The sequence below is a fragment of the Palaemon carinicauda genome, chromosome 2 (genome assembly GCF_036898095.1).
Source record: "Palaemon carinicauda isolate YSFRI2023 chromosome 2, ASM3689809v2, whole genome shotgun sequence".
Classification (NCBI taxonomy): Eukaryota; Metazoa; Arthropoda; class Malacostraca; order Decapoda; family Palaemonidae; genus Palaemon; species Palaemon carinicauda.
Genome location: NC_090726.1, coordinates 34,479,391 through 34,488,665, shown reverse-complemented (window position 1 = coordinate 34,488,665; position 9,275 = coordinate 34,479,391). Strand labels below are relative to the sequence as shown.

Sequence of the window (9,275 nt, the reverse complement as noted above, 5' to 3'; positions counted from 1 at the left end):
ATAAGCGTCTGTATATAAATAAATATATGTATGTATACATTTTATACATGCATACATACATACATATTGTGTGTATGTATGTATGTATATATATATATATATATATATATATATATATATATATATATATATATATATATATATATACATATATATATATATATATATATATATATATATATATATTGCTAAAGACATGTAATGTTTCAAGTTGCCCTTGAGCCTGAGGATGCAAAGAAACTAAGCTGCTACAGACATTCGCGCTTTCCACACCGCTTCAAGGACCAAAACTATGATATCATACGTGTGTAAATACAAACGAACATTTGAACTATTAAAATCAAGATACTATGTATGCCAAAGAATAAGGCGAAAAAAAAAGAAGAAAGACAAGTTTTACAGGATGTTATGTCAGTGACATTCGAGCAGTGAGCGATGGAAGTCCAACTGTGGGATTCGTAGTGAAAGTGAGTGATGTAGTAACGTTGAATAATTAGGAGAGTTCTGCTTATAATCCTCACCTCAGGCTTTAGTAATGGTTACTAATTATAAGGTAACTTCTTTGCAAAGAGAGGAAAATATATTATATCACTACAATAATAGTGGATCAAAATATACATACACACACATATAGATATACAGTATATATATATATATATATATATATATAAATATATATACATACATATATATATATATATATATATATGTATGTATGTATATATATATAAATATATATACATATATATATATGTATATATATATATATATATATATATATATATATATATATATATATATATATATATATATATATATGTATATATATATATATAATGTATATATATATATATATTCATTCCACAAAAAAATGTTCTCAAATATTTGTGAAAGATGGTGTGATAGTAGCGTTCAAGGAACATGATTGTTGGCATGAGTACCATAATAATTAGTCAACCCAACAAACTCTTTTTCTTTATATATGAAACTCAATAGTTAAAAATCATACTAAAAGTAAGGAAATGCAAAATAGACAACAAAAAGTGAATAATGAAGCAGTGGTCACATGCCGACACTAATAAATGAACAACTCAGTATATTGATAAAAAGGGAATAGGTTGGTTTAGTCTGAAGTTTTAAAACTGCACCTCACAATCTAATCCTATTCGGATGATTTGTTTTCCTTTTCACTGCTACCCAATTATAACATGGACCCTATTTTGCAAATGAAGACAAGGACACAGATGGTCCCGTCAACTATATAGATATCCAGAAAGATAGACGGTTGAATGAATGAATTTGGATCAGAAAAATGCCATTGGGGAATGGTCAGACATTCAGCACACATATGAAGTAGTCCAAAAACCCCCATTTGTAGTATGAGGGGTAGATTAATAGGCTGGACAGCAAGATGGAGGAACGGAAGTGGAAAGAAGGTATGGTAGCGATACAGATATATAAATAGAATGAAATAGGACCAAAGAAGTTTTCAGATGAAACTACAACGATGAAATAACAAAATAATCAAAGGTATTTTGTTGCAATTCCTTGGAGAAATTGCACTGTCCTTAATTGTAACAGATGATATACATGTTGCTTGATTACTATGAGAGAGAGAGAGAGAGAGAGAGAGAGAGAGAGAGAGAGAGAGAGAGAGAGAGAGAGAGAGAGAGAGAAGCTTTCAAACACAAAATACTTGGAGATTTTTTTGGACGGTTTTTTTTTTATACCAGTTGATGTCCATTACAGTAGACAACATTACAGGAAGGCCTAAAATCGATTCTTGGTCTGGTGATACCTATTTCCCAATCACTAAACCTACCAGGTTACTAATAAGGTTACTTTAAAAGAACAAAAATATATTATGAAAAATTATGCCTTTTCTTTTGATGATAATAATCAAGTAAATGAACCATTCTTGGAGAAACAAGGAAATGAATTGTTGAGATGTTGAATTCCACAGGAATTCAAGTAAGTGACAGAGTGGTGTGATGTCAGAGGAGAATTTCACATTGATTAGCTGTTTTTATAAGTTTCGTTGAGTAGTTCCTGTCATTAATCCTATCAGTGCCTTAATTTACTTTTATATCTAAGACCCAGAGAAGAAGGGGTGCAGGTAAAAGGTCGTTCTATTTCGTTCTTTTACTAAGTGAACTTTGGTGAACATCGACTTTACAATTACATCTACAGTTAAAAGATCACACAAAATTAGAATTCATGTTGCTTGAAGATTGGAGGGCTGCAGCCATGGACTGGCACTTCATAATTTGCAGTAGGTTGCGGAATCCACGAGTCTTCTATTTAAGCAGGAAGGGAACTCGGTCTAAGACAGGTTTCCTCCCATGGACACTGAAATATTCTTCCTACCTCGTCTCGGGCAGGAGTTAAGTTATTTATCCACCTCTCGGGTTGGAAAGCAAAACTGCAACTCCAACTGGACTTCTTTCCTTCTTCTTCTGGTGCCAACTGCACCATGTTTCTTGAAGTTAATTAAGCACCTGTCACGTCGGCACTTGGTGTGGGGGCCACGCCCCAAGATGGGGAAGAAGTGGGAACCTTTCACTGTGTTTGCTAGTAATAGAAGAGATCTCTTGCTACCTTGCAGAGGTTTAAATACCCAGTCTAAGGTGTGGCAATATGATGTCACTTCTCGTGACTGTTCCTGTTTTATTGGCCCCCCTCTTCTAACGTAATGTTGACGTTATTCTTCCACTGCTTGGCGTCCGGTTCCTTGCAAACCAGCCCATGTATTCGCGTTGAGTGAATCATGCGCTCTAGCCCCTTTGTTGGGCGTTTGTTTTGTCTATAAAAACTACATCAGCATTGAGCCCATAATATCCAATTTCTCTTAGAATATTGGCGTTTTTGGTATCATTAACAATCATAACATGCCACTTCCTTCCTCATCAAGACCCCTTCAATTAGGATTTTCATGAGTTTTTAATAAAGAACATTTTCAAAGGTTATTTTTTTTTTTTTAGGTATTTTGATGTATCTGGATTTCTTTTGTATTATACACCACTACTATATAAGGAAAATGATTTCTATATAAATAAGCCCTGATAATAACCATTAGCTGTTAGTTGAAACAGTTGTCACAAGCACTTTAGTTTTTAATGAATAGAAAAAGATATATATATATATATATATATATAAATATTTATCGATATTTATATAAATCTATCAATATACCGTATATATATGCATATATATACATACATATATATATATATATATATATATATATATATATATATATATACTGTATATATCTATATATTTATTCACATATATACCTAAATCTCTCAATATATTGATATATATATATATATATATATATATATATATATATTATATATATATATACATATATATATGTATATATATATGTATATATATATATATATATAAATATATATATTGTGCATATATACATACTGTATACAAATATACCATCATCATCTCCTACGTCTATTGTCTCAAAGGGCCACGGCTAGATTACGCCAGTCGTCTCTACCTTGAGCTTTTAAATAAATACTTCTCCATTCATCATCTCCTACTTCACGCTTCATAATCCTCAGCCATGTAGGCCTGGGTCTTCCAACTTTTCTAGTACCTGGTAGAGCCCAGTTAGTATATATCTGTCTATATATATATATATATATATATATATATATATATATATATATATATATATATATATATATATATATATATACGGGTTGGTGACGATTCGCCGACGACCATTAGCCACCGCCAGTTCGCCACCAGCTTTTCGCCACTTGGACCATTTCGCCACCGGGACATTTGGCCACCGGAAACATAACTCCAGCTGTTTATTTTGTTTCCCCTCGGCAATTCTCTTTGATTTGGAAGTTTTAACTATTCTACTGCAAAGTGTAAATAAAAGAAATGTAAAAAATAAACATTTTATTATGTAAAAAAAGTTAAAATTCAAACATTTTATTGTTTACGAACAAGTAAAAAAATTATATTGGTTTGCACCTAAAAAAATAGAAACTTTAGTTCATTTGATAGTTATGGGCTATTCCTTTGAAATATTCCAATGCGTCTCTTTCATTGTTGTACTCGAGAACAATTTTCTTTATTCTTTCATCAGCGCTTCTATATTTTTTCAGCTTTAATGGTGGTATGCGTCCTGCTATCAGTTGTTCCATATATAAATCTCTTCCCTTTTTGTAATTTCATTAGAGTTTCTATAAATTTCCATATGGTTGGATGGTTAGCTCCAAGTTCAAAAGCAATTCTGCGATGAGCAGCTTCAGCGTGGTTATTTGTTCGATCTTCATCATTTAAAGTAGTTTCATATTGCGACCACATAAAATGGGGATACAAGGGTGCCTTCGACGTCTGCTGCGCCTATTGTAGATACCAATATAATTATATAATCTAATATTGGCATGAATTCCTCAGGCAAAAAGTCAGAAAGTGCTTCTGTGTAGATGTCAAGGTCAACTGCAGAAGATCGGAAGGGTTTGCTGGCGGTAAGCTAATATCATTTCTTTCTCGACGAATTATTTTCTTCATGCTGTCCAACGTTGGTAATGTTGCTTGCACTGATAAAGGCATACCAGATATACACTCATTTATAAGAACACTAGGTGGTACTTGTGATTCTTCTGCACAGCGTTTTAAATTGACTTTTATCTTAACAACTTGTACACTTGCTGCAGAGGCCGGATGAGTGTGTTCATTTATTTTCTTTATCACATTGCTATTCTTGGTGTGGATCCGTCCATTGCATCTTCCTCTTTGTTCGCAGCGCCAAAATTTAATGCTTGTATCACTCTTGGATGATTTATCAAAAACGTAAATAAAACCATCGTGGTGAAATTTCTCTTTTCCGGGTTTGGAAAGAATATCTGTTTCCATTTTTAGGGCTTGAGGAAGACTGATAAAAATATTAAGAAAATGTTTACTCTTTTTTTAAATAAAAAAGTAAAGAGACTTGTTATGCTTGTAAAGAATCTAAGCAAAGGACCTTGTAAAACTATAAAATTATCAAATGATTAAATTTTCAGAGTTATCCGGCAAAAAAAAAGAAAGAAAAAAAAAAAGATTGGCCCATATGCTTATATATCCTTTCGCCGGTGGCGAATCGGCGGTGGTGAAATGGCGTCAGAGGCGAATCGGCGGTGGCTAACTGTCAGTTATATATTATATATTATATGTATATATACATATATATAGATATAGATATATATTAACTGGGCTCTGATAGGTGTTATATATATATATATATATATATATATATATATATATATATATATGTGTGTGTGTGTGTGTGTGTGTGTGTCTGTGTGTGTGCATTTGTGTATATACATATGTATATACACACATATATAAACATATGTATATATATATATATATATATATATATATATATATATATATAGCATAAACAATCTAAAATACGTGCATTCTTCCTTGCTCACCTATATTCAATCATTTTATAAAGGACTCTTATCGAAAAGAACTTTACATACAGAGGTAGCAGGAAAGAAGAGGGCCTTCCATAAAACTGTTGTGACCTTTCGTTTGAATACCAATGTTTTCCTAGACAAAAGAAAACTATTTTTTTTTTTTCACATATAGCAGTTGTCATTGAGGTCGGTTCCACTCCGAAAAAAAAAAATGATCTCACTCCAGATATTTTTGTTTAACTGCGGTCTTCCTGTCAGACTAAAATACATTCAACAATACGATTTACGCGTATATTAAACCACTATTTTGTTAATGAAGAGAAGAATCTTATGCTAAATAGGACCAAGTAAATCTATTAAAATTGTACTGTGTCCATTTAACTGTTGGTGTATATTCCCTATAAATAGTCACGTTTAATTCTAGGTTTCAATTGTCAAGTGTTTTCGATATTTTTTTCGCAGTCTGTTTGCTAAACTGCATGCCACAAATTAAATTTAAAAAAGAAAAACTTCATTCAGTTATTTAATCACTACGTCTGATTTTTTTTATATACGGAAATATTAAGTAAACAAGAAAAAAAAAGATACACTGCTGTGACAATACACATGATAAAATATCTGGATTGTACTGTATGTTAAAAGAAGAACCCTTTCTGATTACAAAATAATCCTTAAAATACTAAGCGAATTATATTTGAGCAACATATTAAAGCTTTTAGTAACCATCAGTGCAATATTTCTGATTGTTTTACAGTATAAGTGCCACATAGTTCAGCAATGTCCTTTTGAATGGAGAAAGTTTCTTGCACATTCAATTATGTTAATCATTAATGTAAAGTGACACAATGTTCTCCTATGGGTGGGGTCTTAAAGACTGTATAAGCATTACCTATTAAAGTATTTTCAGCCGATAAAATTTATAGTTTCTTTGTTATAAAGAAGGCGTGACGCTTTTTCCTCTTTCACTATCAGTTTTTTTTCTTATGTCTTTTACATATTTGTATCTACCTGTTGAGCAGGATGATATAAGTTTATATGTGAAAGATCTATACCATAGTATTATTGTTACTAATCTCAAAATATCCAAAAATTTTCAGTCATTACTTATATATAGTTTATTTGCTGTTTCCTTTCCTTACTATTGGAGCTTATGGCCTTGTACAGTAGCATTCAGCTTTTCCTACAAGGGTTGTAGCTTGGCTAATAATAATAATAAAAATAATAATAATAATAATAATAATAATAATAATAATAATAATAATAATAATAATGTATTGCTTTAGTCTTGGCTCTTTTTCGTTTTGAAAGTTGGAGGTATTTCTAACAGCTCGTGGTACAAATTTTTTTCATATGTCTCTGGTCCAAAATGAGTGCTATAAACCTTATTTGTTCAGCTGTACATAACTTTGCCCACTTATTTCGTAATTCTTCGTTTTTTTTTGGGGGGGAGGGGGAAACTATACAGAATTACACCCGTTTCCTTCTTAATTTCCTTGCAAATATATTTGCACTAGACATATGACAATATGCAGTTATACTGTATATACTCAGTAATTATTCGCAAATTCTCAAGGCTACCTTAGTTGATAAGAGTGCCTTAAAAATGGATGCGTTTACTTTATTATTTAATTGGTGACAGTCCGGTAAGCACTGAAATGGTTTCTCACCAGGGATCTGAAGCAGTTACCTGCTAGATACGTCACCGCTTAGGTAACTCTACCTAACTGAGTAGACTTTGTATCCTTTGGCCTTGCTTTTCCCTATTATTCAAAAGTCTCTGCAATATATTTCCTCCTTCAAGTCTTTATGATATTATGAATTCCTTTTACAAATTATAGATTATGCATTGCATCTCATTTACCTTATTTTTACTTTGCATATCTAACCACCCACACCAACCGCCATCCCGTACCAATTAATGTAGCAGGGCATTCTCCAACAACCAACTGACATTAAAAATATTTCTCGTTATTAGGAACAACGGTCAGAGAAGAACTATAAGATCTGTAAGAATTATTCTGCACAAGTGAATCAAAACACACCAATAAATCATCTGTGAAATTCACAAGGCCTGTAACACCTCTGGTTATATATAACTTGAAGAACAAAAGAAGAGTTGACCAATTTCTATATATCGCTTACATATCGTTATCATTAATTGCTAAGCTACAACCCTAGTTAAAAATGCAGAATACTATATGCCCAGGGGCTCCAACAGGGAAAAAAGCCCAGTGAATAAAAAAACGGAAAAATAAAATATTTCACGAAGAATATTAAATTAATATCTCCTATATAAACTATGAAAGCTTTAACAAAACAAGAGGAAGCGAAATAGTGTGCCCAAGTGTACCCTCAAGCAAGAGAACTCTAACCCATGATAGTACAAGACCTTGGTACACAGGCTATGGCACTAACCAAGACTAGAGAACAATGGTTTGATTTTGGAGTGTCCTCCTAGAAGAGCTGCTTACCATAGCTAAAGAAGTCTCTTCTACACTTACCAAGGGGAAAGTGGCCACTGAACAATTACAGTGCAGTAACCCCTTGGGTGAAGAAGAATTGTTTGGTAATCTCAGTGTTGACAGGTGTATGAGGACAGAGGAAATTATATAAAGAATAAGCCAGACTTTTCAGTGTGTGTGTGTGTGTACGCAAAAGAAAAATGACCCGTCACCAGAGAGGATCCAATGTAGTATTGTTTTGCCAGTCAAAAGACCCCATAACTTCGGCGGAAGTATCTTTCTATAAGTCGTAAAAAAATACGAAACAAATGATTGCTTTCAGACGATTTTCTACAGTTATCCAAAGGCTTAAGTAATTATGGTAGTTATAGAGATTTGACAGCAACCAAAACCAACAAATTGTACCAACTGTGTGTCACACGTTCGTACATAGTAACAACATTTTTCTTTTTTATATATATTATCCTTTGTATCTTCGCTCTCCCCTCGCACTGACAGCGACCTGTTTCAACCTGTCTGTTTTTCTTATTGTAATTGTTAACAGAACCGGTTGCCGGTTGAACATGAAATAGCCTGTTGTATATTTTGTAATCTTTTTCCCTGTACTTGATGTATATATAATTTGGATGTTCTGTAATAAACTCACTCGGTTGCTTTCAACCCGCTTTTGAGTCACAACCTACTCTTGGCTCGTCACATTGGTGACCCCGGAGTGACTTGCTCCTACCGCCTCCCACCACCTCACTGTTAGTACGACACCCTCAAAACATACCTTCTGCAGCAGTACTCGCTGTCGCCAGCCGCCCGTATAGCAAAGCTTTTTCAGCTCTCTCAACAACCGTTGGGGGACCATAGGGCTTCGCTCGCCCTCAGGGAAATGACCAGTATCGCTCGCCTGCAACCTGCCGCAGGCGGCTCTACTCCGTGCCCTTTGGGTACGCCGTTTACCCGAACCTGTACGCGCTCCCATACCCGATGTCAATAGTTTACCCATAAAGGACTTGATTACCAAAGCCGACACCCTTATGGACAGCAATTTCACGACCTTCAAGACCTCCATCAACGCCTCCACTCCTGACGAAGAGGACACCTATTCAACGTCAACCGAAGCTGACGTGAATGCCGTAGGACACACACGCCTACCCCGTGACGAGACGGAGCGGCGACATAACCACCCATGACCCACCACTCGCTCGCGCCTCAACCAACGACTTCTAGAGCCACTTACTGCCGCCCATCGGCCACAGTTTTGCTACTACCCCTCCAGACTCGGGGGTGCCACGAAGAAATGTACAGTATGTTATTTTTAGGGGGGGAGCCATGTACCAACCGTGTGTTAGTACATAGTAACGACATTTTCTTTTTTGTA

General features: G+C 34.2%; 1 protein-coding gene across 1 annotated transcript in view; it reads left to right on the top strand.

The window, feature by feature from the left end:
* The first annotated feature begins 394 nt into the window (after positions 1-394).
* Positions 395-9,275, top strand: part of LOC137623755 (integrin alpha-8-like) — a 69,606-nt gene continuing 60,725 nt past the window's right edge. Inside the window, exon 1 of the mRNA XM_068354584.1 lies at positions 395-467. The gene's annotated coding sequence lies outside the window, so the exon portion shown is untranslated. The remainder of the gene's footprint in view (positions 468-9,275) is intronic.